Raw genomic sequence first — 14,602 nt, forward strand, 5'->3', positions numbered from 1 at the left:
AGCCTGTTCTCCACAGGAAACTGGGTTTGCCTACACTGAGTATTATTTGTCCAAAACACCACATAAATGTTTTTCCGCTTGCATGTCTATAGCTTTTACTCTCTTCCTGGAGCCTTCACCGTGCCCATGAGTTGAAGGTTGAAGTTTGCAGGCAAAGCTTAGAAAACTCACTTCCCTCTCTTCACGTTTGTGTTACCACCCTGAATGAAGCATTTGCATTTTGGACCCTATTGTTGCTTTTGCAGTGGAAGGCTTTAAAAGTCATCAAGGGCCAGTTACGCAGACAGAGGTAAGTCATGCCAAAAAGTGGCAGTCCCTGCACAGAAGGTTCTGCAGATTTGTGGCTGGATTATGTGGATTAATTTGTAAACACAACATCCCGACACCTAGCACTGGATAGAAAGGATTGCTAATGAGTCAGTCTTCCTTTCCTCACATACGAAATCCTTTACAAGTTTTCTACGTTGTGCTCTTTCCGTTTGGTATCTGAGTGAATCCAGGTCACATTTTTTTAAGCTTTCTCTCTACAGCCGTGAGGTCTAGATTACTTTTCTTTCCTCCTGAAGTTTCTAATGTAATCCCATGACTCTGGGAGCTGGAACTTTGAGGGAAAAGCCAAATATGATGATGCACATTCAAATCACGAGTTCTGCCAAATATTGGCTAGCAGAGATTTAACGCTGAATATCTGAAGAACTGAAGTCTGACTTTTCAGTGTAGGAAGAGTAGCAAAAAGATCCCAAAATGAATTGTTATGAATTAACTTGTACATAGGTAAATGCTTTTATTTATAAGCTTTGATCCAGATTACTTTCAGTGGATGAAGAAGACTTCAAGCTAAGCAGCTGCCAGGGTGGCATCTTTAAAATAACCTGCTCCAGCAAAACCAAGACAAGGCTGGAAAATGAAGTGGAATTTATGGCTGTGTGAAAAAAAACACCATTTCACTTCAACTCATCACACATAAAAAATGAAAATTAATAATGTTGGTAGAAAGATTGATCTGGCCTGATTTGGTTTGTGTTCAACATGTGAGTCAAATGGAGACTTTGTGGATGAAAGGGCAAAAGGTTAAAGACTGCAATGGGCACGGAGTTGATAATCTCTCTCAAACTGGACACTGCAATATATCCAGTCAGATTAACTGATCTCAGAGCCAGGTCATGTGGAATAAATTAATAAGTGAACCTCGGTATTCACGTAGATCCTAAAACATGGAATTACATTTTCTCTCAGCCTGGGATGCCTTGGAATGTGTGTTTTTCTTCTGAAACGAAGTTTTGGGTTGTCCTTAGATGGTTAAAACCAAAAAATGAAGATTTGTACCGTGCTATAATCCTCTTTCATTATGAAAGCAAAGAACCTACCACACAATTCTGAATGGAGAATAAATATGGATCAGCTCCCTATATTAATTTTCACTTCACCCAGTTTGTTAACGAGGCACAGACACTCACATTTGGCTTGCTCAGCTCCTCACATCCGTGGCTGGATTTCCCATCTAAGAGGCAAGAGGTTTTAGCTGCAGACCCTCCTCAGCCTCAAGGAGTTGTCACCTTTATCTCTGTCACCCTCAAATCACTGTGTACACAGGTTTCAGGGGAGGGTGGAAATGCCAGTGGTTAGGCACTTTCTTGAGAAATGGGTTTCAGCCTCGGGTGGGAACAGAGTTCCCATAGCATATAAATGTCTGCTATATGAGAAGGAGGCACTGTAAAGAGCCAGGTATTTATTCATGCCCAAAAGGATGGCTTAGTCCAGGAGGGAACCTACATCCAGAATATCCCAGTTAAGGAATATGCCTCCCACATGGCATACTGCAAATACCTTCCTTAGGCGCCATGCTCTGGGAATGCCACACAGAGCCCAGACCGTGGATACAGCAGAATTGCTGAGATGCCCCAAAAACGCCCAAAAGGCCTGACTTCAAAGCCAATTGCTACTCCCATGTGCAGTCCACCGAAGCTGGGACCAGATCAGTGTAGAGCCAGAACTTGAAATTCCAGAGAAAAAGTGAATAACCAGGTCTTTGCATAATGCTCCGTGCTGCACAAAACACACATGGAATGATAAAGTCAGAACTCCCAGGCCCTGCAAATACCAGAATATTTGTCAGTCCTATTTACTTTGTAGTACAAGGAAAACAGTTTCCTTATTTTCCTTCCTCCTGGGCATGTAACCCAGGATATACCATCCGACATGAAGAGGCACCAGCAGCTCAGATCTTTTTAATTAAGTGAGTGTGATGTGTCTTTTGTAAGTTCAGCAAGAGGCCTGGCTCCCTGTCCATGTCATTTAGTGAGATGTAGCACTTGTGGATGTGTCTGGAAAGAGCCCCGCATACATCAGCTGACAGCAAAGTAATCAGTTCAGAAACCCAGGTTAAATCTCCCTCCACTCTTTGCACCTCAGAAACCACACGCTGAAATTCAAACAAAGGCTGTTAAAACCGGGGGGGGGGGGAAGGTTTCCTTTCCTGTCACATGATAAATTAGATCCTAATGTTTATCCAAACTCAGCAAAGCAGCCAGCTCTTCCTGCCAGCCAGTGCTGCGGGGTGAGGAGTGGGGTCGGGCCGGAGCTGCCCTGCCGTGGGCTCTGAGGACAAACACCTGCTGCCACCCGGGCCGGGCTGCCCGCGCACCCTGCTCGCCTCGCCCGCCGCCTTCTCTGCCCACTGAGGGCTTCACGTTTCATCTGTGCTGAAATTTCCTTTGTGAGCCTCAGAGCCACCCCACGCTAGCACAAAACCTCTGCTGAAAATAGTCCAAGATCGCCTACGCAGTTTTCTTCCCCTCCGAGCCGAGCTGACGGTACCTTATTTACTCCTTGTCCTTTACAGATGACTTAATGACTTAGCAGCAAGATGCATTTTGAACACATTTCAGGCATTTCGTACTGAAATGAATAGACGCAAGGACAGGATTTTTGCCAGCAGCACTGATTATCCTTTTGTCAGTAGATAGACGTGACCCGGACCATTCTGTTACCATAAGAAACGTCTCCAGAGGTTTCTAGACAGAGGAGACACTTTGCCTGAGGGAGAAGGAATGAGAGGGAAGAGGATGGAAGGTGGCCTGTGGAGAAGAGGACGGAGGTAATTAATGGTTATGCCCACGTATAAAGATAAGTGCCCCAGTAAATGTGTCAGCCCCTGGGCAATGGAAGCCACGACTTCTACAAACCCCAACGCAGTTCTTGACACCGACATTTTATTTATATAATGTGGGTCTACGTGGATCTGTGCCGGATTCAGGCAGGTGTAAAGCAAATGGGAATTGGCTGCTCTGAAGCTGAAGAGGGTTTTTGAGCTGGACTTAGGAAGAAAAATCTCCACAAAGCCGCTGGAGACATGGAGAGGACTCTTCAAACACCAGATGAACTTACACAATTTATTTTAGTGGGAATCATACCTATGTCAAGACCATAAATATTTTCAAATGTAGCTGTTACTCCTGCAACCAAAACCACATATTCTCACTCAAGTACAAACCTGCTGAACTCGAAAAGACTTTCAGCTTAGTTTCAGCTTCAGTTGTGCAATTTGCAGTTCAGAATTATTGCAGCTGTTGTCTTTTTTGTGTGGATTTACAGTGGCAGAAATCCCCTTGAGCTAGAAGGAATTTCTAAAGCCAAGTATCATTTATTTCAATGTGAAATGAAATACACCCCTAATATCTAATGCAAACGTAGTACATTCCCTCGGTGTAGACTGATTTCAGCACGTCTTCAGACAGTTTATAGCTATAATGAAAGGTATCGACCTAAAAGTGCATTCAGTTGCAAGTTCAGGGCAATGGAGTTGCACATTATTTAGTTAAGCATTTTTAAAAAGATAATACTTTTCATAAAGGCCATATTTGTGTGACGTAGCTGTGAATAACATTGGAAGAAGAAACTGAAGGGTTCAGAACCAGCTGTGATAATGCAGCTCCTGCCTAACTAGAACAGGTCTGGATACATTCCACCTGGCTGACCACCTACAGCATGAACCCATTTACCCTGGGTTGCCTCTGTAATCAGTGGAGCGAGAGAACCACTCCATGGGAGGAGTGATTCAGACCTTTGGTGTGGTCCATGAATCACCTGCTCGAGGTGCCTGTCTGTTCCCATTGACTGCAGAGGGAGCCCAGGGCAGCTGGACTCTTGCCGTGGGAGCTGTGCTTGGGTCTGAAGCAGCGTGAGATGAATCTGGATGCTGGATACGTGTGAGACCAGCACAGCTTGTTGCTGTAGGAAAGCAAGGGAAAAGAACGTGACTGTCCTCAGAAATGAACAGGGCTGTTACTGGCTTCATTGCCACGGATTTAGCAGCCCAGGGTTTTCTGTCTCAGTAATTTTAGCTGGTCTGCAATTCAATTACTGTCTTTGCAAGACTGGAGCCTAGAGCTTCAGAGCCATGGCAGCCTCTCAGGGCAGAGAATCATAGAAACACAGAATGGTTTGGGCTGGCAGGGACCTTAAAGATGATCCAGTTCCAACCCCCTGCCATGGGCAGGGAGACCTTCCCCTAGACCAGATTGCTCCAAGCCCTGTCCAGCCTGGTCTTGAACACCTCCAGGGATGGGGAGTCCATAACCTCTCTGGGCAGCCCGTGCCAGTGCCTTATCACCCTCTCAGCAAAGAATTTATTTCTTATATCTAATGTAAACCCACCCTCCTTCAGCTTGAGGCCGTTTCCGCTTGTCACTCTGCCCTTGCCCAAAGTCCCTCTCCATCTCTCTTGTAGCCCTTTTAGGTACTGCAAAGGGCTGTAAGGTCTCCCCAGAGCCTTTTCTTCTCTGGGATGAACAGTCCCAACTCCCTCAGCCTGTCTTCATTCCAAGAGAAAAGAATGATGTTGTTTTTATTCTGAACCCCCTGAATACGCACACAGTGATCCCAGAATGAACTCTGCAGACATTGAACCTTTCACCTCTTCTCAGGACCACAAGAGAGGACAGCTGGGGTCTACCTGGATCGCTTCAATGTGGAGGCTTCAGCTTTTAGAATGTTTTGAGACCTGCTACGAGAAAAATAAAAAGATTGCATTATTTTAATAATATATTTAATAAACTTTATAAATAATCCAACTACAGAAAACAAAAAGGATTTGCATGTGAAGTAACACTTCTGTTCTTGTACATCAGTGTTTGAAGGAAAAAAATAGGGGCTTTTTTCTGCTTTGTCTGCTATGCAAAGACTCCTACTGTTTCAAGTGGCTTTGGAGTAGGCACTAAGTAAAGTGGACCATGATTTCTATGTACTCAGTGTCCTCTACTATTAGTCCTTCATACTGTAGTAAAGTAGATAAAAGCATTTGAAAAATAAAGAGATCTCAAATAGCACTTAAGCCTATTTTTAATCCTTACCTGACTAGATTTCAAGTGATAACATACCTTTCATTACATGCACATTGCCTGCATGAAATTGTTTGCAGCAATCACCACCTTCATTATTCAGATGCACACTGAATTGAAGCATTAACCCGTGTGTGCGAGGATAATAATGTTGGGAAGGCATTAGTCCCAAATCATATATGTGGGACAAGGCTGAAGGATCTTTCTGTACAACCAGCTTCAGCTTACAGGCAAATGAAAATGTAAACAACACTTGCAGTGAATCACCAGTTTATGTATGAGTTAAAACGTTTATTTTCACCGTTTTAGAGCTCCCCACTGTCTTCACAGTATTTACTAGAAATATTAATTTGCTGAAATGAATTGGCTGAGATGGTGACTAAAAACCAACATGGCCTCAAAATGAGTCATAAAGCAAACTGCAACAGATAAAAATTATTAAAACTACGGACACTTGCAATGGCAACAGTGTGTTTGGCAAAAAACCATCTCCAGTTTCAAGGTGAACCTAAGGCTCAGATGAAATTGTCTGCCAATAGATATGGTGTATTAAAGTGCTGTTAAAGTTCAGTTCCCAATATTATTTCCTGTTCTGACTAGTAGCAATTCTGCCTAGGCAACCAGGTCATTTCAGACTAAATCTCACCTTTGGCATTTGGAGAAGAAGGTTATTAGGTCAGGATCCAACACGGAAAATGAGTATAGGTATAAGCCATCTAATGGGAACCATTCAGCTCAGACCACCTACCAGCAGCCTGAAGCAGCAGAGTGACATTTAAAAGCAATCAGAGTCAGAAGAAAACCTTCAGGGAAAACAGACAATACTTCAGAAGAAGCAGCTCTACATTCGCCAGAGGGAAAAAACACAAGACCTTTGGGAGCAGTGCTCAAGTCGACTTGAAATAAATATCAAGAAAAAGAATGGAAATATAGTAAGTGGGGCTTCTTTTTAAGTAAATTCCTTCCCCACTTGCTTCTCTATTGGCCTGTCCTTACCTGTCAGTGTTATCCCTGTGCTGGGAGTGGTCTCACCCTTAGCTTTTGAGCAAAATTCCCTGCAAATCCATAAACCCAGAGAGCACACAGCACACAGCCTGGTTGAGACATGCTGTGGGGAGGAGATCCTCATGGAGAAGGCAGGATCCTCTCTAATGCCAACAGGAGCAGGAGCTGCCTTTGCACTGCCTTGCCCATATGGGCTATCCCTACTGCTGGACTCACAGTGCCCTAAAGTAAGGCAGTTTTAGGATTCCTGTCTGAAATTATAATTTCATTGTTACTACGATATCCTAATTTTGAGATAAATGTGTTAAGGATGCTTAAGTCCTTATGGAGCCATCTCTTTTTTTAATAATGAATAAAAAGAGTGAAGCCTTGCATCCCTTCTTGGCTGGCAGAGTGTCTGTTGCTAATCTGGCCCAATTTGTCTTCCCTCTACACAGAAATCTCTGTAAAACTTATGGTCAGCTCATACTGCCTTCTCTGGCTGGAGTGTGGCTTTGTGTGTGCAGCTCGTGCTGCTCAACCCATCCCTGTGGGTCACTCCGAGTTCAGGCCCCTTACAGGAATGTCTTTATCTGCACCTGAGGTTTGATCCGGTGTGTCCTCAGCTGCAATTGAGGTCTCCACGTGTAGTCTTTTGGCTCATCTACCAACAAAAGGTTTGTCCCTGCCTTGTGCCAGATAACGCTCTTAGTCACTCAAGTGTTCCTTTTCCCTTTTTCTGTTTGCCTGAATGCCTTGTTCCTTTGCACAGAGGTATTTACACAGCTCCTGTCAAATTGAAATTAATTAAGGCTAGCTGTTACTAAATAAAAAGTAATTTGCTATCTAACTGCTGCAGGTAAGGTGACATGGCATGTAACTTGGAAAAAACCAAAAAAAACGAGAGAAAAAGGTATGAGAAGTTGTCCTCTCCCTGCTCTTGGTTAGGAATCATCATTTCTAGGAGGGTGGACAAACAGCTGAACAAACCTTGTCATTGTCTTATACTAATCCTTAAAGGAAGTGAGAATAACACGTGTAAGATATAAAAGGGAATAACTCATAATAGAAGAAAGCAGCAGCCCCGTTATTGTTCATCTGTGCCGTAACAAGCAGGGGAAGCGATTTATTTCGAAACTAAATTCCCTGTTCTCCTGAACACGGTTCATATTAAAGACCCTTTGACCACACCATCTGTTTGCATTGTAATCCACATCTAAAAGAGTCAACAGCAGTATTGACTCACGAGCTGGTTCTAGCTTAGGCCTGCGAGTTAAGCTCCCACAGCACACTTAAGCTTTTGCACAAAGAGCCGCAGGAACACTTCTCACCTTTTCCTTTCGTGTTACAATCAATCATCCTGTACTCCAAACACAGCTCAGGTCCTCCCCCCAGTGCAAACAAACTTCTATCTTCCCTTTGTCTCTCAAACAACTTTCAATAACAATGCCGAAAACTTCCAGGAATCATTAGCATTTCTTCGTACCCAAATGGGAAATACTAAGTCTAGCCAAGGTGAGATTAACTTGGCAGTTCCAGTCTGGTGACGTGCTGCCCTCGCCACAACAGCCATCGAGGAACTTGGCACTAACTTGCTCTTTGTACTTTTTACCTGTGAAGCCAAAGGCTGAAGTGGCAGGGACTCACCTGCCCTGGGCTGGAATCCTTTATGGCACTGGAAAAGCACAAGGAGAGTGAGAGAAGGACTCTTCCATTCACTCTGGCCACGTATAATTTCTAAATTTTTACTGTTAGATGATTTCCTCGGTGTCTCCAGCTGCTGCCTGCGAAAGCAGAAGCAACGGGGAACAGAACAGAAGGTTCATTTCAGCATCCCAGGTTTTGAATTGACCCAAAACACTGGACTGAAGGAAAATGCTGAAAATCACAGTAACTGCTCTAGTGTACACCAGGAATTAAGCCAATTCTCGCATTTAAAGCTGTGAGAGTAAAACAGTGGCCCAAAATCACTCCTGCTCTGGCTGATCCTGGAGATGCAGCAGCTGCCTCTGGATTTGTACTTATTTTTAATGAGTTGGCCCAGAAATACCACCTTTGTTTCTAACAAAATTAGGCTGCTCTTGGAGATTGCCATAGGGATGTATTTCCTTACAGACGCAGCATATACGGGACAGCCAGAAGCTGGAGAAGCAGTGTTGAGACATAGCCCTGTCAGGAAAATCTTGTTTTCCAGATTATATCAAATAACTTTACTGAAGGGTGTGTGTGTGTGTGCATTTGGATACACACACTATATACACACAGATATGTGGATATACACACACACACAAGCATATCAGGATTTGGGAGGCACGTAATTTTCATGTCCAAAACTTTCTTTCTCTCCTATAATTAAATGTGCAGTTTCCTTTCACCAAAACAACCTGGCACCAGTTTGATTTTAATATATCTTTAAGCCATGTACAGACAGTGAGGTTCCTTGCATGAATATTCGGCATTTACCTGCCACATGCCCATGGATATTCAGAAAAACAGGGAATATTCAGGTGTAAGTGATACAACAAAAAGTCCTGCAGTACCAGATTTTTGCTGTAAACAGAATCATCAAATTTTATGCCAGCCAAAACAGTGATAATTTAAATTTTTATCTCTCAAATCCAGCAGTGCTTTGCTGGATTGGGTTGTTTTATGCTGTCAAGGTCAGGATGTATAGTAACAGCAATGGGGATGGTTCCTGACTCCCAGTTTTCAGTGCTCATGGAGATAACATGTCTCAGTTACAGGCAAAATGCTGCAGAAAAGCCTCTGTATACAGACACCAGCTAGGTCATAGCAAGGTTTCTGAGTGCACAAAGGAAGGGTTTTTCAGCTCCTAGGGTTCACTTTGGTTCCATGATTTAGAGGCTTTTTTTGTCTGCCTTCAATAATGCCACCTTTGTAGTACCAAAACACACGGCCGGGAGAAGCTGGCAGCTCTCTGTGGCCAGCAGCTCCCCCATTCCCTCCCTTTGCATGGAAAAAAATAAACAAACCCAAAGCAGGAAGCTGCCACTGCTGCTGTGACATCTGACATGGTTCAAAAACAGGATACTCCCTGACCTGCCTACAGGTGCCATGGCAATTCCACCCGTGCCCGTTTTTCCCTAGCTGAGGTTGTTGTATCCTATTTGAATGCATTAAGAACCGCTGGAACAGGCTGCCTGAATAACCAGGGGTGATTCAAGAACTGTCAGAGTCCTCTTCAAAGCACCAAGAAAACGAGTGTTTGTCCTCCCTCGGGCCTGTGTGTTGGAATTATCTAGCATTTAATGATGAGTTGGGGGATGAGTTTGCAGGAAGGAGATAAGGGATGAAAGTAACCTTTTAAAGGAGAAAATGGGACAAGCCTATGGGGCACTTCAGGTACCCTTTAAATAAAAGAAACTGGGATCTGATTTCTCTGTAATTCCTTCTCTAATTCCTCTGAATTAGCCAGTGGGAACTTCTCACCCCTCATGAAACAAATTGAGCTCCCCACAAGTCAGACCCGAGGAACAGACATCAGACTTGCTGGTGAGGCCCCTTCTGGCAGAAGACCTGGCTCAAGCCTATTTGAATCACACATTATTAAAGAAATCACCTTCAAAAAACGTCAGTTCAACCTAAATTCAGGCAAACCTAATAGTAATACCCCATAAACCAGTGAAAATACTAACCTAGGAAATGGACAAACACTATGTGTGAAAGCAAACTCAGGATTTTCAAAGGTGTTGGTTGACATTAAATTTGGTTAAGTAGCTGTGTGATGGCATCTTCTCTGAGACTGTTGGCCTAGACACCTCTGAAAACCTTAATTCACAGGAGTCAAATCTGCCTCTGGCTTTCAAGCTGCAAAATGATCTGGTCCTTTCACACTGCTCAGCATCTTACCCAGTGGAAGTGATTACTGGAGTCAGGAATTTCTAGAGCTGAGGATTTCTCTCTCTGGTGAGGATTCCCACCTCCACTCCCACTTTAAGGCAAATTAGGCGAAAGAAGGAGATATTCCTAGGGAGACAATCATGATCAGGTACCTTATGCCATGCTCAAGCTGCTTTTCTTTACCCCCAGTGGCTGGAGGGAGCACAGGCATCAGTCTCATATGCCGAGGAGCTCAAGGATTATTTGGACCCTCGGCTGAGCACTTTCATTCCCCAGCATGTTATTTCTGTACTGGATGCAGGGTGGGGAAAAAAAAGGGTCCCGTCCACAGAATTATTCTTAAAATCAAAAGCCAGGGCTTGGGGGTGCCTCTTGCTCAGGTCCAACATGAAAATAAGGGGTTTAAATTCTTACTCAGCCATTGAGTCACATGAGTAAAAGTTTGAAGTGAGGCAGGGCTGGAGAGCTTTGACTATGAAATTTCAGGAATTAAGGGGAAAAAATACTGCATGAAGTGAAGTGCCTTCTAAACACAGTCCTCCAAGATACAGTGCAACATTTAATAGCCCTGAAAAGTCACAGGCTGGATGCAGAATTTGACGTTCTGATTTAAAGATTCAGACATTAGTTCTTCAGCATGAAGCCAGTATTTTTATTTTTTTTTTTTTTGTAAAAAATAGAATATGGTTTACAGAAAATCGTATGAGCAGGTCCACAGTGAATAACTTATTTAGGTGGCGTGTAACAGAGCTGCACACAGCCATTAGCTAGAAATGTGCACTTTGCTGGCTTTAGCTCTAATTAATTTTAATTCATCTGCATATAAAATAGCTGCTTCATGCACCAACATGCAGCTACAAGGACAAAGCTGGAGCTTTACCATTCCAGCTGGAAACAAATGGGAGCACCGTGTGCTAATCTTAATATTTAGCCTTAATATTTAGTCCTGCTCTCTCACATGTCATGTTCCAGGGAGAAGTGGAACCGAGGGAATTCGTCAAGAAATTTTCATTTTCCATTCCTGCCCTCGGATTTTGGGTTCCTGACATGGTCACTGAGTGGAGCCTGCAGCAAATGCCGCAATCAGTAAGGGCTTCCCAGCACTGTGCGGCTGGCTGGGATGGCCGGGAGGCAGCGTGCTGCAGCCACATGGCCCGTGGACTGCCGTGCACTCGGATTGCCATGGCAACCCCGGCTTTGGGGGGAATTTAGGCTATCCCGGCTTTCCCACGTTAGGGACTTCACAGCCAAGAAGCTGTGAATAAATTCTGCTTACGCTGAGCAGAACATAAATTAAACAATGTGGGATGTGAGGCACAGACCTGCCAGTGCTGCACCCTTTTAATTCACATATTCTCCGCAATTTTTGTTCACAATTTGGCAATATGCCTGGGAGTGACAGAAAGCACCTCTCAGGAGATGACTGGGAGGGAAACAAAGATAAGATTTAGCTCAATTGTTCACATACAGACATTAGTGGCAAGAACAGTTTTATAGTTTCATTTTTATGTCAAACCTTTCTCACACTTTGTATGCTGTCTACAAAATCTCGTACCAGGTTTGCATACAAAAATCACCAACTTCTGTACAGAAATTTAATCTTTATTCATCCCTTTAGGCAAACTTTTGCAAACAGGCAAACAGGTGGTGTGTACCCTTGCAGAATGGCTGCTACAACCCTATTAAAAGTTAGACCCCAGTAAGAACTGCTCCCAGATTAAATTCTTATTTAATTCTTTATTAAATTTCTTATTTATATTCTTTATTAAATTCTTATTTAATTGAATTAAATTCAAATTTTTTTAAAGTTAATACTCCTGCTGGGATCCATAGCAATAGCAGAATTAAGAAATGGAAAAGGAAACATTATAAAGATGGTGAGCATTTTTAATGGCAAGATGATTGCTTTCTGTAGAAGTTCTCGAAAGCCAGGCTCGCCTGTGAATAAAACACCTCCCACACAAAGTCCCAGTTGGGTGTTTTTTACATCTGCCATGACAAAGGTCCAGTTCTGTGTCTGTGTAACTTCACACAGCACCAGAGCCTGCTCTGAAGGCTTCGACATTATGTAGTAAATAAAAAACACCCGTCTGGCAACTTTCTGAAGCATTCGGCAGAGATACAAAGTTGACATTAGGCTGCTTTCCTTAGCAAAGGCACTTTTTTATTCCATTGCACTGGAGACATCCCAAGGCCTCCCTTAGAGCTGCCATTTTTTTATAGAGTAGAGAGCACACACAAAGCCCTTCACTTTGCTACAAGAGCTGGTTACTGAGAGCTGCTGTGCCCTGCCCCAAACACAGCACAGCAAACCGAAAGAAAGGAGAGCCAAGCTGCCATCCACGCAGGAGCTCTACACACACAGAGCACTTGGAAACCCATGAAAAGGCTTTCAGCTTCCAAACCCGATCAAATCAGAGAAATGACCACATTCCAACTCAACCAGGATGGCCAACTTCAGGGGCTTTAGCGGTGTCTATTACATCACGCTTCACAAGAACAAGCCTGCTGTTTTCTCTTCAGCCTGCTTTAAGAAAGGCATGTGTAATGCTGTCAGGAATGAGGCAGGAGCAGGAACGCTTCTGTGGACGGGACTCTTTAATGATTAAGAGTCGGTTCCCCGCAGATTCCCACGCAGAGACCTGCATGACTCTGCCTTTCCCAGCAGCCGAGTAAAGCTCAGCTTCCCTCTCCCCGAACCTGCAGTTCCCAGCACACGTTGGCAACACGCCCTGTTGCTGTGAAGCAATCCTCCGCTGCGACAGGTTTTGTTGAAACAGATTCTCCAAAAGTTCCTGAACCTCTACTCACAACTCCTTCCCCTAGCCCTCAGCTCACCCCCACAATTCCTATTTTCGTGGTTGAAGCAGTGAACTAATTTCTCTCAATTCCACCAGAGCACCAAAACACTGGCAGAGAAAAGCAATAAATCAAAGAGGGAAGACAGCCTACAAAAATATTTGTGCTGGAACACATTTTAAGGACATAGGTGATTCATGCAGAAGAAGAAGGCCACAAGGCAGTGATTAGAAATAAATTTGAATTGAAAAATACTCAGCCAAAAAGCCTGAATTAAGAACATGCTGAGCACCAGAGAGCTTGGAGACACAGTCTGTGTTATTAAGCTTTCTGCATTAAACAATTAAATGAAGCAATTAGATTTCAGAAAGGAGGCAATTATTTTAGGAATGAAACAAAGGCTGGAGGAAATGCAGCTGCCTGTGTGTGGAGAATGGAGAAAAGGAAAGCAAAGCACTGCATTTGAAATGTTCACAACAACCAATTTGCGTAAGAGGATTTTTAATTAATGGTCTAGGAAACTTCTTTTTAACTCAGTAATGAAAATAATGCGATTTAAGAAAAACACCTCAATATGTGATTATAATTGGTATCTTCAAAAATCATAGGCAATGGGAAGCAAGTGCTGAAAGGGACCCAGAAGTGACATGGAAAAACAATCCTCCAAGAGGAGAATTCTCCCGAGATGGCACTTTTAACTCTCCACATGTTTTGATGTGCTGTTTTCTCAAGGCTGTGAGGAAAGATGACTCTCACGAGACCAAAAGGAAAAGGTTTGAGTAATTCCTCACAGGCAGATCTTCTTGCAGAGCATCCTAAAGGACTTGATAAAATGGATAATTAAGTTATTTGTCTTACTCATTCACAGCTTTAAGTGCAGGCTGACACTCCACAGAGCACCCAGACCTCTGACAATTTGCTCTGAGCACGTCCTCTAAAAGCCTGACCAAGCTTAGACTAAACTGGAAGCCGTGCTTTTAATTAATCATAAAACAAATATAACATCCTCAGCACAGCATGGCTACCAGAGGAAAAGGTAAGGAAACCTACCCACAGGCAGCCTGTCTCCCAAGCACACTGGGACTCGATTTTAGGCTCCTGAGGGCTGGCAGAGAATCTTTTTTTCCTTACATCTCCCTGAGTGACAGCATTCAAACGCTGCTGCTGCTGCTGCTGGAAAAGTGCAGCCTGTTTAGCACTTCTGAGAAACTCAATGACAAAACACTTTGCTTTTTTTCTTTCATGTCCCAGGGAGGGCACTTGGTAACACAATGCCTGTTTAGCACCACTCCTTGCCTTCAAAGTGTCCTTAACATCCACCTTCTCCCAATCAGAGATCTCACTGCAGACAGCAATCCCATCAAACAAGAAGAAAGCCCAGTTCCATTTATCTTGGTTTTTAAGGAATTCTTTTTAATGAATTGTACCAAAAATTACACAATATAAAGCTTTAATTCAAGTTATAAAAATATGTATATGAGTTCAAAGTGTTTAATTTGAAAATATAAGATTGCCAGCTGGATCAGAAAACATTCCCTTACAAACTGCACTCTTTCCCCTTATCCTTCCTCCCAATAAAAATATTTTGTTTCCTTCGTTTCAGTTGATTTTGCTCTCAC

The sequence above is a fragment of the Coloeus monedula genome, assembly GCF_965178545.1.
Source record: "Coloeus monedula genome assembly, chromosome: 6".
NCBI classification, from domain to species: Eukaryota; Metazoa; Chordata; class Aves; order Passeriformes; family Corvidae; genus Coloeus; species Coloeus monedula.